The sequence below is a fragment of the Pongo abelii genome, chromosome 2, assembly GCF_028885655.2.
Source record: "Pongo abelii isolate AG06213 chromosome 2, NHGRI_mPonAbe1-v2.0_pri, whole genome shotgun sequence".
Taxonomy (NCBI): Eukaryota; Metazoa; Chordata; class Mammalia; order Primates; family Hominidae; genus Pongo; species Pongo abelii.
The window spans coordinates 161,697,867-161,716,270 of record NC_085928.1 but is presented as its reverse complement, the minus strand read 5'-3'; the positions used below and the strand labels follow the sequence as shown (position 1 = coordinate 161,716,270).

General features: G+C 35.5%; 1 long non-coding RNA gene across 1 annotated transcript; it reads left to right on the top strand.

Annotated features, from left to right (window-relative positions):
- The first annotated feature begins 450 nt into the window (after positions 1-450).
- LOC129058682 (uncharacterized) lies at positions 451-16,328 on the top strand. Its single transcript, XR_008523967.2, has 3 exons — positions 451-581; positions 14,436-14,634; positions 15,879-16,328. It is a non-coding gene; the product is annotated as an uncharacterized LOC129058682 (long non-coding RNA).
- Positions 16,329-18,404: the final 2,076 nt, after the last annotated feature.

The window sequence follows — 18,404 nt, the reverse complement described above, 5'->3', positions numbered from 1 at the left end:
ACATATATTAATTGATGTCTCATGTCTCCTTAAAATATATAAAACCAAGCTGTGCCCTGACCACCTTGGACACATGTCACTGGGACCTCCTGAAGCTGTGTCACAGGTGTGTGTCCTCAACCATGGGAAAATAAACTTTTTAAATGAATTGAGACCTGTCTCAGATTTTTGGGGTTCACATTTTGGTAACCACAAAGGGACTCTGAGTAGAGATGCTCCTGACCTTTGACAAATCTATCGGTGCTTGGTACCAGCAAGAGCTAACTTTATGGCTCAAACAAATATGACGATTGCTGAGGTCTGGAAGTACCCCCTCCAGAGAATCCTTGATCTCCCAAAATTCGGTCAAGATCTAAAGTTTATTTTGCTGTACAACTCCCCCACCCCCCGACTTTTTTGTTTTTGGAGTTTTACTTGGTTCCAACAAAGAAGGCAAGATTTCTTGTTTCCATGGTGATGGAAGGCAGGTAACTCCTTTATGGAGTTTGAACTCGCTCCCAGCAAGGAAGATGAGTTTGAGGGTTTTTTTCCCTCCTTCTGGGATGGTAGAAAGCAGTCTTTAGCCTGAGACCCATCCCTAGGTAAGTAGCTGAACTGGGGTTTTATCTTGGCTGAAGTTTAACAACCAGGTGGTCTTAATTTCTCCTTACCATTATGGCACTCAGTGATCATATTGTGGGTTTCCGTTGTTGTTGTTGTTTGTTCCAGCCTTTTTCTCATCAGATTTGACCAACTCTAACTGACTTGGTCAGATCTAAGTGAGAATTCCAAATTATGGGTAACAAAACCTCTCTAATTTGGCCAAAATTCCTTGCAGTTGCAAACAAGGAAAACAAAAACAAAAAACAAAAAATCCCGTGCACTTGGTTTCTGTGTTTGCTTCCTGTCTTAAAAAAAAAAAAAATGTTCTTTTGTTTACTTTTCTTCCACTCTACCTCCTTCCCTTTGTGCCATCTGCAGTACAAAAACAAACAAACAAAGAAACAAAACCTAGAGAAGGCTTCTAATGACTTGAACTCCTTTAAAGAATTCAGAACAAAGGTGCCACTCACCCCTTTTGGGGTGTTTTGTCTTCTTTGTGAAGTCTGAAGAGTCATGGGCAGATTCTTCTTAGGTCTAAAGCTCTGTTTTCCTGTATTGCATGACCTGATCTCTTTGGCTTTGGGGGTACCAGAAATCACCTTGTACTGTGAGAAGACTTGACCTTGGCATAGGTAATGGCGGATGAGAGCTACAAAGTAGGGGTGGCTGAGAACAGTTTGCATGAAGTGGTATATGCTGGTTTTTTCCCCTTTTTTCTGTCCTAGGAAGTTATTGTTTAAGGATCCTAATTCTAGTCGGGAGATGCATTCTAAAAGGTCTTCTCTATTGCTTTTTATCCTAAAATTAATCTTGATTCAGCTTGTCTGTGCACATTTATGTGAGGAATTGAATTGTTGTGTTAATAGGTAAGTGAGAAACTGAGTTTTCTCAGTTCCGAAGAGAAAGGGAGCCGAAAGTTGCCCCTTGGTGGTTGACCCTTTGCAATGTGCAGTGACCCTGAAGGGAAATCCCCAAAAAAATTAATTTAAAAAAAGGGTTCCTCCAAAAAACACATATAAGGGCTGATCACCTGGCGTTTTGAGCCCTCTCAGAGGTCACAGACTTCTGAGAGAGAGAAACTGAGACCTGTAAGAGGGTGGAAATGACTCAGTGGTGACACACTGTGGAGTCCTGCCCACAAGCAGCACACATCAATACACCACACAAAAACTCTAGGCCACAGCTCAGTTCCTCCTTTTAAGAAAAAAAAAATAGTGGGAAACAAATAATCTAAGAATGAGGAGAAAACGAGGAGAATGACTGCCTTGCAAGCACAGTGTAGGTTTTATGGCACCTCTACTTGCCAGAGATTATGTAAAATTGAAGTAATATGGTCTTTGTGCCCATTTACATTAAGGAAAAAGAGCCCTAAGATTGCTGCAAGCTACAGAGTTCCTAAGTTCTCTTTTCCTCTATTTTATTTTTTGCCTGCTTTAAATCTGCTGTTATTTTTCCATTAAGATAAAAAAACCACTGTTTTGATCCAACAGGTTTTTTATTTGCAAGCCAGTGAATTTGTATTTATCTCATGGCTAAAGTTCTGAAGTAAAAGCTAAAGGATCTTTGTGTGTTTGCATATGTGTGTGTGTATATATTTAAAAGGCCTTTATAATTTCTATAATTTTATGTTTAGTGGGCAATTAGATTCATTTTAATTTCCTTCTATCACACTAGACTTTTTCTTTCCATAACCTGTAATGTGAATTTTGCTAGTTGATTTTCACCTGAGTTGTTTCCTTTAATAAGCAAATTTAAGACTATTTAGCTGACAACTGCCTATGGTTATCAATAATTGATACAGGTTACCTATTGAAACAGGTTATCAAGAATTTGAAAGTCTAAGATGGGAAACAAAATGTCTTTATGAATTTATAAAATGTATTTCTAAGGGTACACCTCATATGTCTATATATTTATGTGTTGTGTACTCAATGTTTCAGTACTGAAAATATATAACAGAGCTCTAATTAATTGGCTTAAGAAAAATAAAATGCTTGAATCGAATACTTTATCAGGAAAAAAGAAAGCACTCATCAAATGCTTCTTCAAGTTTATGTAACTTAAGTAAAATCTTTAATAAATAAATCAGAAATGTCTTAAGAATTGCCAGCATACATTTTTGTTTGCATTTATCTATCAAGCAATTTCATACTTATCCCTGCCAAATACTATAAGGTGTCAAAATTTGGTGTAGGGGTTATAAAACTATAAACACAGCCCCAAACAGAATGATCCTTGCTTGTGTAATTTTTAATAAATAAGACATCGATATATGTTTAATGAAAATAGCTACATCTTGAATTATTTCTTGTGGCTTTAGACAGCCTAGCCCACAGAGAGTAAGGAGGTTTGTTTTGGGAAAGGACTGTTATCATCTCTGTTTCAAAGCTAAACTAAAAACTAAGTTCCTTCCAAAGTCCAGGCATGAATTAGGACAGCTTGGAGGTTACAAGCAAGACAGAGTCAGTTAGTTCTTATCTTTTTCACTGTCTCAGTTAGAATTTTGCAATGGTGAATTTCATAACTTTAAACAATGACTACTGCAGTTTTCATAAATAATCTAGGTAAATGATTAAAATAAAATAATTAGGTAAATGTAATGGGATACTTGTAGAGAAACTTGTCGTAATTTAGAATTGAACGTTATATTAAATTATATAATAGATATTTCATTATCTGGGTATTTTCCAATAAAAATATATTGTAGGATAACATTCTTTTTAAAAACCAAGTGCCCTTTTTAAAAAGGTGAACAATTTTTGTCTAATTCAAAGCTTATTCAAAGGTTATGACTAAAACAATGTAAAAGGAGCCAGGAAATAAGAGACGTAAAGAAAGTTATAGAAATAAAGAGATATTTTTTGGTAAGAAAGCTTAAAGAGAAATAATTTTATATGAGAAAGAATCTTGTACGGTAAATTTAGTCCTAGAATAAAATGCCTGGCTGTTTAAGAAGGAGGGATGTTCAGGACAAACCAGAAAGTTCAGGCATGTCATGAATGGTAATTTGTAGAAAGATCACAGGTAATGCTGGTACTATTTAAAAACATATTCTGAGAATCACTGTTCTATAGAAGTAATACTACTACTAATAATAACTGCCATCAATTACAGAGCACTTTCCTCTCTCGGGATTGTTCTATGTGCTTTAAGCATATTGATTTACATAATCCTCCAACAGAACTTGCCTCTCCCAGTATTGTTCTGTGTGCTTTAAGCATATTGATTTACTTAATCCTCCAACAACCCTAAGAAGTAGGTAATATTATATTTCTATTATATTGTAGGTGAGGAAACTGAAGCACAAGGAGGTTAAGCAATATGCCCAAGGTTGTGTAATTAATGAGTACACGCTTAACTATTAATACTACACCCTGGTGATCTAATATAAAAACTGGCCATCAGCTTATTTGTATTTATCATGTTAAGCTATTCTTAATGTTTATAACTATTTAATCATTTATTTTTAGAGGTTGTGTAGGTAAGTGGAAGAGCAGTAATGTTGAACTGCACTGTCTAATAGTCTCGCCACTACCCACAGGGGACACTGAGCACTTGGGATATGACTAGTCTGAATTGAGATGAGGTGTAAGTGTAAAATACACACTGGATTTAGAAAATAGTATGATAAAAAATAATGTGTATATTTCATTCAAAAAATGTTATAGTGATTGCAGGTTGAAATCAATGAAAATATATTTTGGATATATTGGGCAAATAAATTATATTTGAAAACATATTTTTACCTATTTATATTTACTTTTTTCTTAATTAGGCTAATAGGAAATTTAAAATTCTATTTGTGACTCACTTTATATTTCTATTGCATAACACTTGTGTGGAGCTTCCAATACAGGTAGTTGAGCAGAGCCCTTCTCCAGAATGCACTAAATAATGCGAATCTCAGCCCCAATTTCATTATGAAAAAAGACATGTCTAAACCTCAGGGAATGTAGCTGCACATTGGTGGGGACCGTGGTAACCAGATGGCTAACAGAGTGGCTAACCATGTCTGCCTCTCCTCAGCCTGAATGTCCATCCTTGTGACAGTGCTCACAGAGAATTCTTGAAGTCTTTATTATTGAACAAATGATTATGAGTTAGTGTGTCTGATTTTAGTGTGATAAATTTTTGATTCAGACCACAGAATGAAATTGCACATTCTTTTAGGACATTAGTTTCTATCTACAAGCTGAGGGAGGGGACAAGTTTACCATTAGGAGTGCTTCAAGATTTAAAACTGGATGATTGTTTGCTAACCAATAATTGCAGGAAGATTAAAAAACTAGAACAATTGACACATTTTATAGTCCGTGGAGGCAGGGCAAGGAAAAGCCATCTAGCTCCCAAATATATGAATAAATATAACAAGCCAAATATTTTATATGGGCTAAATTCATAAGTTGTAAGTCTTTTGTAACCACATATTTAGCTTTCTTTGTTTTTCACTATTGAAAGTGTTCAGAGAGCCTGAACAGTACACCATGTCTCCCTTTTTATTGCTAAAGTTCTCAAACTACATGAAAAGATAATGAAAGGATTTGTTGTTATGCCTTTAAATAAGTCACCGAAAACCAATCAAATGGATCATAAAATCAAGGGTCTAAGTTAGCTGTACTTTTCTTGTGACTTTTGAACCACATCCAGACTTGGAAAATAGCTGAACTGAGGCTTATTTTCCTATTTGGAGTTCAAAGTTAATCCTGTTTATTTTTAAAATTTCCATTTCAGAATTAGAAATCTTTGTTTCTCCAGGGTGAGATTATGTGGACATGAGATTTTAAAAATTTGTCTAGTATAATATAAAACAATAGAGCTATAGATAATGATCCTAGATTTAATGAGTGAGACTAATTTTTATTCAAACTTTGGAGAAAAATAGTTTCATTCCATGTAATTACTGACAAAAATTGTATTGACCTAATGAAATATGTAAACACATTTTAATCTCTTTGGAGTTTAGGAGATTATTATTTTGTTCCCATAAGTTTTTCTTTGAATTTTGAAAATTATGTATCATAACAAAACCTGAAATCGTTAGAGCAATTTATTCAGTTACTGGTAAGTGTTCTCTGGCAGAAGCGTAGGAAAGAAAATAAAACTTCAGAAAAATAAATGTCCTGGCAGCCAGTCTTCCTTGGATTTCCATTAATTTCAGGCTTTAATTTTATGCTAATTAGCACATATGTTTACAATTTTTAAACCCTTATCTTAATAATGGCAGGTCATTTTAATATCAGCTCATTAAACAAAGAATGGAAAAAGCAAAGGCAAATAAGTTTTTGGATAACTTTTAAAATCTTGAACTTATTTTAAATATCAACCTGACATTTTGTACTTTGGGATTTGGCCTCAAACGTACTTTAAACCAGATGGCAAAAGGGCACAAAAGATTATAATGAATTCTTGGTAGACCATCTTAGTGGAATACCTCAAATATAATATAATATAGTTATTTAGCCAGTTTAACATATATTCCTGTTCTCTTCTTTAGCATGCTTAATAAAGTCATTTGATACTTAAAAATATATTAACATGGTGAGAATTTATATTTTAAATGTCTAGAAGAAAGAAATTGTCTCTCAAATCTTAAAACTTATTTAATAATTTTAAATTATTAAGTAGTTTGGAAATGGAAATGGGCTTAATTTTTTTTTAAAGTTCATGCAAGGGGTTTATTTTTCTAGGCTTGTTGATTCATTCATATAACATTTGTGAAGACCTTTTCTGTGCTAGTTCCAGGAATACAGTAAGTCAAGATAAAGTCTTCAAGGTTCTGTTTCTTTAACTTTTATTTTAGTTACAGGGGTACATGTGCAGGTTTGCTCTATAGGCAAAGTGTGTGTTGTGAATGGGTTTAACTTGTCACTCAAAGGAGTTTAATTTCACTGGATTATTCAACTTTATATCATCAGTCTCTCTCTCTTTTAAATAAATTAGTTTGGCATTCATTTCTTTGCTGACTTAAAAGTATTGGACCAACTTTTAAATTTTTTATTTTTATGTCTATTTTTTAAGTTTTTTTTTTTTAATTTCAAGAACTTCAGGGGTACAAGTGGTTTTGGTTACATGGATGAATTGTATAATGGTGAAGTCTGGGTTTTTAGTGTTCCTGTCACCTGAATAGTATACATTGTACCCAGCAGGTATTTTTCATCCCTCCCTCCTTCCGTCTCTCCCTCTGAGTCTCTGATGTGCATTAGCACTCTGTACACCTTTGCGTACACATAGCTTAGCTCCCACTTAAAAGTGAGAACATGTGGTATTTGGATTTCTATTCCTGAATTACTTCACCTAGGATAATGGCCTCCAGTTCTATCCAAGTTGCTGCAAAAGATGATATGTAATTTTTTTATGGCTGAGTAGTATTCCATGGTAAATACACACACACACACACACATATGCCACATTTTCTTTAGCCAATCCACTGTTCCGGGACACTTAAGTTGAATTTCAATAATATGAATTTTTCCAGTCCATGAATACAAGATGTCTTTCCATTGATTTTTGTCCTCTTCAATTTTTTTTATCAATGTTTTATAGTTTTCATTGTAGAGGTCTTTACCCATTTCCTTGGTTAAATTTATTCCTAGGTATTTTTTGATTTTTTAAAAGACAGTTTGCTGTTGACATATAGAAATGCTGCTTGCTTTTGTAGGTTGATTTTTGTATTCTGCAACTTTACTGAATTTATCAGTTTTAAGAGGTTTTTTGTATGTGGAGTATTTAAAATTTTCTCTGTGTAAGATCACGTCATCTGCAAACAGAAATAATTGGCTTTCTGTTTTCCAATTTGGATGCCCTTTTGTTTTCTTTCTTTGCCTAATTGCTCTGGCTAGGAATTTCAGTACAATGTTGACTAGAAGTGGTGAAAGTGGGCATCTTTGTCTAGTTGTAGATCTTAGAGAAAAAGGTTTTAACTTTTCTCAACTCAGTATGATATTAGCTGTGGGTTTCCATATATGGCCTTTATTATGTTGAGGTACATCCCCTTTATAACCAGTTTGTTGAGGGCTTTTATTTTGAGTTTTTATTTATTATATATTTTATTATATTAATTATTATTATTTTATCAAATGCTTTTTCTGCATCTATTGCAATGATTATGTGGTTTCTGTCTTTGATTCCATTAACGTTATACATCATGTTTATTAATTTATGTATGTTGAACCATCCTTGCATCCCTGGAATAGATCCCGCTTGCTCATGGTGAATGGTATTTTTAATGTGTTCTATAATTCAGTTTGCTAATATTTTACTGAGGATATTTGTATCTATGTTCATCAGGGATATTGGCCTCTGGGTTTTTTTGTAGTTGTTGCTGATGTGTCTTTATCTGATTTTAAACAGAGAGTAGGATAGTGATTATCAGAGGCTGGGGAGAATGGAGGGAGGAAGAGTGATTAGTTAATGAGTATAAAGTTATAGCTAGGTGGAATAATTTCTAGTATTCTATTGATGATTATAGTTAACATGGTTAAAAATAATGTATTTATTTTTCCAAATAGCTAGAAGAGAGGGTTTTGAATGCTTTTGCTACAAAACAATGATAAATATTTAAGGTGATAGCTATGCTGATTTTCCTGATTTTATTATTACACAATGTATACATATATCAAAACATCATACTTTACCCCCAAATATGTACAATCATTATGCATCAATTAAAAACAAAATAAAACTTTAAAAAGTACAAGATCAGTTCATTTCCATAGTATTTTTCTTTTTGTTTGTTTCCCTTATAAGTAGCAGCAAACTTTAGTCTTAAAAGGCATTCACTACTCAGTGAAAAGGTGTAATCTCAGAATAAATGTAAACTTTTTAAGGAAGAATAATCATGACACCAAAGTTACCACAGTAACAATTTACTTAGAAAGGAGTATTTGTGTTTGAAGATGACTACAAATGGAAATGGAAATACTGAGAGAAAAAAACAACATATTTTGAGGATGAATTGCCACTTCCTTTTTTAAGGACTTAGTCATGCCATAAACATTATTTCTTTAAAAGCTTAAGTTAAAATTCTTTATGTGTGATGGTCTGCCCTCTCCTGGGCCAGAGTCATATACAAAAAAATCTGTTTGACTTGTAAAAAGAAATTCATCTCCAAAACAATAAAGTATCTTGTAAGTTAACTTGGTATTAAAATCTTAATAGGTATTCATGAGTGTGGTAATTTCTCACAGATTGTAGCCCTTTTTCAAATATTTGAGGAGTTCTTAGGTGTAGTTGTTCTGTTCATTTCCTACTTATGTCCCTTTATCTTATTGCAAAATAAACACAGCTTGGCACTTGACATTTTCCCTGACCCACCTTTTAAACATACATTAGATGTGAGTCATAGGCAATGAACAGAACTTGCATTTTTGCCCACATATTTTTACATTAAAAATGTTTTCATAATACATGTAATACAAATGTATTAAAGAAGAATGTTAGAAAATAGAAATAAACAAACCATGAAAAATTACTTGTAATCACATCACAATGGTATAAACACCATTAATATTTGGGAGACTAATATTCCAGATATTTTATATATATCATAATATATTAACTCCAGAAAGGTACTTATTTTATTTTATTTTTTATGTTTAATTTTTATGGGTACATAGTAGTTGGATATATTTATGGGGTACATGAGACATTATGATACATACATGCAATGGGTAATAATTACATCAAGGTAAATGGGGTATCCATGCCCTCAAGCATTTATCCTTGCTTTACAAACAATCTGATCACATTTTTTAGTTATTTAAAAATATACAATTAAATTACTTTTCACTACAGTCACTTTGTTGGGTTACCAAATACTAGGACTTATTCATTCTTTCCAACTATTTTTTAATACCCATTAACCCTCCCCAGTTCCTCTGCACCCACCCTTTACCCTTCCCAGCCTCTGGTAACCATTCTTCTACTCTCTATGAGTTCAATTGTTATGATTTTTAGATCCCATAAACAAGTGAGAACATGCAAAGTTTGTCTTTCTGTGCCTTGCTTATTTCACTTAACTTAATGACCCCCAGTTCCATTTATGTTGTTGCAAATGACATGTTTTTGCAAAAGATCTCGTTCTTTTACATGGTTGAATAGAGCTCCATTGTGTGTATGTACCACATTTTCTTTATCCATTCATCTGTTGATGGACAGTTAGATTGATTCTATATTTTGGCAGGCATGTCACATGGCCAGAGCAGGAGCAAGAGAGAAAATCCAGGGTAGAGAGCATAGGTGTTACACACTTTTAAACAACCAGATCTCATGTGAACTTACAGTGAGAACTCACTTATCACCAAGGGGAAGGCTCAAGCCATTCATGAGAGATCCATCTCCAAGAGCCAAACACCTTCCACCAGGCCCCATCTCCAACACTGGGGATTACAATTTAGCATGAGATTTGCTGGGGACATATATTCAAACTATATAAGGTTGTTTATTTGAAGTTTTCTTCCTTTTTATGTAGGCACTTGTATCTATAAACTTCCCTCTTAGTATTGCTTTTGCTGTATTCCATGGGTTCTGGTATGTTGTGTTTCCATTATCATTTGTTTCAAGAAATTGTTAAATTTCCTCCTTAATTTCTTCATTTACCTACTGGTCATTTAGGAACATACTGTTTAATTTCCATGTGTCTGTACATTTTCCAAAATTCTTCTTGTTGGTGATTTCTAGTTTTATACTACTGTGATTGGAGCAGATGCTTAATATTATTTCATTTTTTGAATGTTTCAACACTTGTTTTCTGTCCTAACATATGATCTATTGACAAAAATGATCCATGTGCTGAGGAAAAGAATGTGTATTCTGCAGCTGTTGGATGAAATGTTTTGTAAGTATCTATTTGGTAGACTTGGTCTACAGTGCAGATTAAGTTCAATGCTTCTTTGTTGATTTTCTGTCTGAAATATCTGTCCAATACTGAAAATGGGGTGTTGAAGTCTCCAGCTATTATTGTATTGGGGTCTATCTCTTTCTTTAGCTCTAATAATATTTTCTTTATATATCTGGGTGCTCCAGTGTTGGATGCATATATATTTACAATCGTTACATCCTCCTGCTGAAATAATCCCTTCATCATTTATAGGGACCTTCTTTGTCTCTTATAATTTTTGTTTTGAAATCAATTTTGCCTGATATAAGTATCATAACTCCTACTCTTTTTGGTTTCCATTGACATGTAATATCTTTTCATCCCCTTATTTTCAGTCTTTTTGTGTCTTTATAGGTGAAATGTGTAAATGTGTTTCTTTTTCTTTTTTTTTTTCTTTTGAGACAGAGTCTCACTCTGTCACCCAGGCTGTAGTGCAGTAGTGCAATCTCGGCTCACTGCAGCCTCCACCTCCCAGGTTCAAGTGATTCTTCTGCCTCAGCCTCCCAAGTAGCTGGAACTACAGGTGTGCACCACCATGCCCAGCTAATTTTTTTTGTATTTTTAGTAGAGACGGGGTTTCACCATATTGGCCAGGCTGGTCTCGAACTCCTGACCTCTTGATCTGCCTGCCTCGGCCTCCCAAAGTGCTGGGATTACAGGTGTGAGCCACTGCGCCCGGCCTATTGGTGAAATGTGTTTCTTATAGGCAACAACTCACTGAATCTTGTTTTCTTGTTTTGTTTTTAAATCTATTTTGTCACTCTACGTCTTTTGATTGAAGAGTTTAGTCTATTTACATTCAATATTAGTATTGATAAGTAAGGACTTACTCCTACCATTTTGTTATTTGTTTTCTGGTTGTTTTATGGTCTTCCTCTCCTTTCCTTCCTATCTTTATTTTAGTGAAGATGATTTTCTCTGGTGGTATGATTTAGTTTCTTGCATTTTAGTTTTTTGTGTATCCATTGCATTTTTTAAAATTTGTAGTTATGATGAGGCTTGCAATATCTTAAAACCCATTATTTTAAGCTGATAACATCTCAATACTGTTTGCATGAACAAACAGACAAAAAAAAACTAATAACAACTCTACACTTTAACTTTGTCTCCTCTCTTTTTTTTTTAAATTATACTTTAAGTTCTGTGATACATGTGCAGAACATGCAGGTTTGTTACATAGTATACACGTGCCATGGTGGTTTGCTGCACCCAACAGCCCGTCATCTACATTAGGTATTTCTCCTAATGCTATCCCTCCCCTAGCCCCCGACTCCCTGACAGGCCCCAGTGTGTGATGTTCCCCTCCCTGTGTCCATGTGTTCTCATTGTTCAACTCCCACTTATGAGTGAGAACATGCAGTGTTTGGTTTTCTGTTTCTGTGTTAGTTTGCTGAGAATGATGGTTTCCAGCTTCATCCATGTCCCTGCAAAGGACATGAACTCATCCTTTCTTATGGCTGCATAGTATTCTATGGTGTATATGTGCCACATAGACTTGGAACCAACCCAAATGGCCAATAACCCAGTGTATGTCTTCTTTTAAATATTTCAATCTCTTCATTAAATATATTTGAAAGACTTATGAATTCTTTCTCTATATTATCTTGAATTTCTTTGAGTTTCCTCAAAAGAGCTATTTTGAATTATCTGTCTAAAAAGTCACATATTTCTCATCCTCCAAGATTGGCCCCTGGTGTCTTATTTAGTTTATTTGGTGAGACCATGTTTTCCTGGATGGTCTTGATGCTTATGGATGTTTGTCTGTGTCTGGGAGTTAAAGATTTAGGTTATTTATTGTAGTCTTTGCAGTCTGGGCTTGCTTGTACCCATTCTTTTTGGGAAGGATTTCCAGATATTTAAAAGGACTTGGGTTTTGTGATCTAAGCTGTATCTACCTTAGGTGGCACCCCAAGCCCCGTAATGCTGTGGTTCTTGTAGACTTGTAGAGGTACTACTTTGGTGGTCTTGGATAAAATCTGGATGAATTCTCTGGATTACCAAGCAAAGACTCTTGTTCTTTTCTTACTTTCTTCCAAACAGAGTCTCTCTATTCCTCTGTTCTGAGCCACCTAGATCTGGGAGTGGTGTGACACAAGCACCCCTGTGGCCACCACCACTGGGACTGCACTTGGTCAGACCTGAAGCCAGCACATCACTGGGTCTCACCCAAGGCCTGATGTAACAACAACCTGGCAACTGCCTGTTTTCTCAAGGCCCTGGGGCTTTACAGTCAGCAGGTGGCAAAGCCAGCCAGGCTTGCGTCTTTCCCTTCAAGGCAGCAAGTTTCCCTAGGGTGGATTCAGAGGTGCCGTCCAGGAGCCAGAAACTGAAGTCAAAAACCTTAGAAGTCTACCTGGTTCTGTTGTACTGCAGCAGAGCTGGCACTCAAACCATGAGTCACAGTCCTTCCCACACTTTCCTCCCTTTTCCCCTGGCAGGGAGGCCTCACCCCATGGTTACCACCCCCACAGACCCAACAGAATACTGCCAGGCTACTGCAGATGTTCCATTAAGGCCTAGGGGCTTTTTAGTCAGCATATGGTGAATGCTGCCTGGCCCAGAACTCAACATTCAGAGCAGTGGGATCCCCTCTGGCCTAGGATAGGTCCAGAAAAGCCAAGGCCTGGAATTGAGGATCCCAAGAGCCCACTTGGTGCTTTACACCCCTGTGGCTGAACTGGTACCTAAGGTGCAAGACAAAGTCCTCTTTACTTTATCTTCTGCTTTTCTCACGCAAAAAAGTTTCATGTGAAGCCAGCAAGTCTCAGATTCTCTCTCAGGGCCCATAGTGTCCTACCTGGGTATCGCTGCTGGTTAATCAGGGCCCAAGTGCTCTTTATTAAGCAGGTAATGGATCCTGACAGGACTGGGCTTTTTCACTTGAAGGCAGCAGGTTCCCTTTTGGCACAGGGTATGTCTAGAAATGTCATCTGGGAGCTAGGGCCTGGAAAGGGGGCCTCACAGCTCTGGCTAGTGCTCTATCCTACTGTGGCTGAGCTGGTATGCAAGATACAAGACAAAGTCTTCTTTACTCTTCCCTCTCCTGTCTTCAAGCAGAAGGAAGGAGTCTCTTTTTAAGCCATGAGCTGTGCAGCCTGCAGTTTGGGCAGAGGTATAGCAAGCACTCCCTTAGCCACCCTGGCTGGTGTCTCACTTGTTCTGAGCCCAGTTCAGCCCTAGGACTTACCTAGGAGTTGCAGTCCTTATGGCATAGAGTGTTTTCAAGTTTGTTTAGGGCCCTGGAATGCTTTAGCCTACGGCGATGAGGCTTGCCAGAACCAAGTTCCAGCCGCTGGGATGAGTGATTCCCTTTTGGCTAGAGTTAGTTTAAATACTCCCTCTGTGGGCAGGCCACAGCTGAGTTCAGCCCAGTTTTGCTTTCTGCTATGACAGGGCAATACTGAGCTCAATGCAATGTCTCACAACTACTGCATTCACCCTTTCCCAAGTGCACAGATTCTCTCTGTGCCATGCAACAACTGCTGGGGGATGAGGGAGGAGTGGTGCTGGCAATTCAACACTCTTTTCTACCTGATTCCAGTGCCTCTTTCAGTGATATGAAGTTAAAACCAGGTACTGTGAGTGCTCACCCAATTTTTGGTTCTTATGAAGGTGTTTTTCTGTCTAGACGGTTGTTAAATTGGTGTCTTTGCAGGCAGGATGATTGGCGGAAACTTCTATTTGACCATCTTGCTCTACTCCTCAAAAAGTTATTTGTTTTAATAAAGTGCGATACAGAATACATGCTTTTGAAATCTTTAATGGAATACATCAAGAAAATAGCACGTAAAATATTTCATAATGCTAACTAACTTTGTAATGCTATGTGTGTCTTTTGCTCAATTGGATAGTAAGTAAGCTCTTTTGGGAAAAACACTGAGCTAAATTAATTTTTAATTTCTTTTGAACTTCAGAATTATGTACAAAAATATATCCTCAATATTTTGGAATAATATCATATAAATTTTCCAAATAGGCTGACTTTGGAAAGTATGTCCTATAAGAGACAAAGAAAACAACCATAGAATCTATCCCCTCAATATGAGTGAGAGCCAACCAAGCAAAATGAGTCCAAGCAGAGGATATCAGGCTTTCAGCTATAACCATGATTAGAGAAGGTGATGTGCATACAAAGTTATATTGACATGATAAAATAACTATTTGAGATTAAATAGGTAAGTTCAAATAATTTTTTTTATTGTGGCTTATTTATAGTTCCCCTGTAATTTCTACTTTACTCTTTAGAGTTTTGTGGTAAAACTTCTCAGCCTATGTGCCCTCTCTCGGGCATAAACAGAGAGATCTACTTACTGGCATAAAATTTAGACCCCAAAGTGTATTACTCAAATATGCTGAAACTTTATTTCTCCGAAATAACAGTAATGAAAAGGCTGAAAATTTGACAAGGGAGCTCTGCTCCACCTAGTCGCTTAGAGATCCAAGCTGCCGATGTTCTGTCAACTTTAAAATATGCCTTCCAAGGTCATGCTTTGTTTGGGTTTTATCCATTCTGGTCAGGCCTAAAAGGGTTGAAAATAAATGAGTGTTATAGGATCTAGGACTGGAATTGGCACATATCATTTTTATTCACATTCTATGATGGAAACTTAATAACTTTGCTATACCTAACTGTAAAATAGCTGGGACACTTAGTCCAACTGTACTCTTAAAAGAGAATGTAGATTTTGGTGAGCTGCTAGCAGCCTTTTCTATGTTCCTTCCTATTTTATTAGTGATGTGTCACCCTCTCTTCACCCTCATTGACTTATCAGTGGTGAATATCTGACATGTCACAAGCTTCTAACATATCACAAGCAGGAGAGAGAGTGAGGGTGGGATGAGAATGAAGCAAAACAATGCAAAAAAGGACATGAGACAGAGATTGAATTTCTGTTGACTTTCCAGTTGCTGATCCTAATCTCTTTCAAAATTATGACCAGTTAGTCTAGCTGATTCATGAGATAATATCCTTTTGATTAAGACCAATTTTTAATTAAGCTTACTTAAGTCCATTTTGTTGCTTTAAAGCATACCTTTTAACAGAATTATGTTGGTGAAAACATTTTTACCAATTGGGAAAGAGTTAGACAGTTATTAGTCCTGTTCTCCCACATGTTAAGTGGCTGCCTTTTGGAAAATTATACCTTATACCTTATTGAGTTTCTGCCCATCTGGAAAATGTGAACAATAGTCTGTGCCTTTCATTGTCCTTGCAATTTTTAAACAGTAAAACAAATAAAGCACAGAGTACAGTGCCAGACATATGGCATATACTCAGTAAATGATATTTCTGATGATGGTAATGAGGATGATGTTGATGGATGTTGACAGATATCAAATGGCACTTGTCTGATATATTTTTCCAGTTGAACTAGTGGCTTACAGCTGTCCATGAGGTTATGTTTTCTCTGATTTCCAGGTGAGAGCAAAGCCAAGTGAAGTGTATGATGTTTCTAATTAAGAACCTGAACCATTTTGACAACTTCTGTTAACTGACTGTAGCCAAAGTTCTGCTAAATGCAAGAAAAGATTTTAGAAAAACTCATCCTAAATCAACTAGTGCCAGTTCTGCAAGGGGAAAGTATTTTTGTCATTTGTTTCATATTTTTTGGCCAACATTGCTTTAGATCTGTTTTCCAGAATATGATTATATCAATAACTTAACATTACTACAATCTCCTTCTTTCTCAAAAAGCTAAAAATCTGGAGACTAAAGATTTGAAAATATGTCTATTATTCCTAAAAAAGATAAAAATGGAAGGTATAATTTAATCTGTCTAACTCTACTTGATCAACTCACTGAATTAGCCATTACTCCCTGTAACAGATGCAACTGAAGTGTACTTAATTTAATCCCACTTAACAAAGTCACCCAATTAACCAACATTCTTCATTCCTACTATATAAGTTGATAGATGTTCACATAATTCTGCAATCTCAAAGCTAATGGATGACTTTCTAATATTAACATATGCATAAAATAAATGTTGAATGGAGAGCAACACATGATTGAAATAAAGCTGAAAATTCTGGAAGAGTTTGGCACCCAGAGTGCTTAACACACATGCACACACACATATACAAATACACACTTACTTTAAAATAGACTAAACGAGGAAATGTCAATGCTGCCTTCTAGGCTTCTGGTATCTGCATTAAGATGATGAAATTCTAATCAAGCAAGCTGTGATCAAATTCAAGTTCTTGGCAATGAGTCAAAATGTTGTTCAATGACTTTACATTCATATATATTTTAGCTTTACCAGTTTAAGTGATATGTCTTTAAAAATGATATTTCTCTTTAACTTTTTTGATTAACTTGTTAGTTGCCTATTCCAATCATGTTGAATGAGAGGGGGATTGCTGTCCTGCTACTTGGTGCTTTTTGAACTAGATTCTTGTAGCTTACAGAATATTTATTGACAATACCTAGACTCTTTATCATCTTCGTCTTCTAACTCATATGAACCAGGCCATTGAAAGAACTATCAGTTGCTCCAGGAATACTGTAGTGTGTTTAAATATCAAAGAAATGGAGCCATTGCATAAGAATGTTTCCTATTTGGGATGCACGTTAGTAGTCAGAAAAAGGAGATACATAAGAAATTAGATAAATAGCCAAATATATCCTGAACTTGTATTCTTATAAGTTATTTTTTTAATACTTTAAGTTTTAGGGTACATGTGCCCATGGAATACTATGCAGCCGTATCCTTATAAGTTTTAAAGAGGGAGCAAAAGTGACACTGAACTTGATAAAAAAAAAAAGTAATGATAAAAGTGCCAATTTGTAATACCCCAGTTTAGAAGACTGTTCCAATAGTCATACATGGCCCAGAGGCAAAATTTTTATTTTATTAAAATCATTCCCCATGACAAAAAAAAACAGGTAAGCTCAAAATACCAAAAACAGAAGAATAATGCTTGCAACTCACATCACAAGCAATAACCTAAAATACAAATCAATATGAAATGACCAGCAATTCAAAAGAAAATGAACAGAGAGTACAGAAACAATTATGAACATGAAATTTATAGAAAAAGAGCTCTGAATGATTTTTAAACATATTTAAAGACTTCACCTTTACTTAGAACATAAGAATTGCAAATAAGCCAAAACTGAAATGCCATTTTTTTATCCCTGTAAGACTGGTAAAAATCAAAAGTGTAATAATAGATATTCTTGTTGAGGGTGAAGAGAAACAGATATTTTCATACATTGCTGGTGGGAACATAATGTAGCACAATCTCTAAAGAGAGTAATTTGGCAATATGTGTCACAGTGACAAATGTGTATAACTCTTTGTTCCTGTAATTCTCCTACTTTTTACTTACATACTTCTATTTTGTGAAATTGCTTTTATAGTATCATTTATAAACATTAAAAACAAAAGAATGACTACATATGCCTATGGCTATATAGATGCTGTTACATGCATACAATTGAATGCTATGTGTCTGTATAAAAAGCAATTTTTATTTCCCTTAATATGGTACACCAGATATCCAGGAAAGCTTATCCAAGAAATCCACTACAAAGCAAGTAAGCATGACGAATTAATATCAAATGCATATTAGATGCAGGGTTAAGTTTGCAATAAAGTAAAGGAACTCTTTGGAAGTCAAACTTGAAGCTAAATCACAAATTCAGACATAAACAAGTGCTAAAACTAGTGGTTGCCTAAAGAACTTCCTATTCCTTAATGACTTGGAGCATCAGTGTTAAGAACCATGTAAAACAGAAAAAAAAGGCCAGAACCATGCATTTTGGGAAGTTAAATCAGACTTTCTCATAAAAATGGGCCACAACCTTAATAAAACTGTTAATAGGTTGAATGAGGAGTGGGAGACCCTGTAAACATAGCCAACATTGCTGTATTGACCTTAGTTATAGACCAAAGAATAAAATATCTCCTTAGAAAATGGAATTATAAGGTAGCTGTTC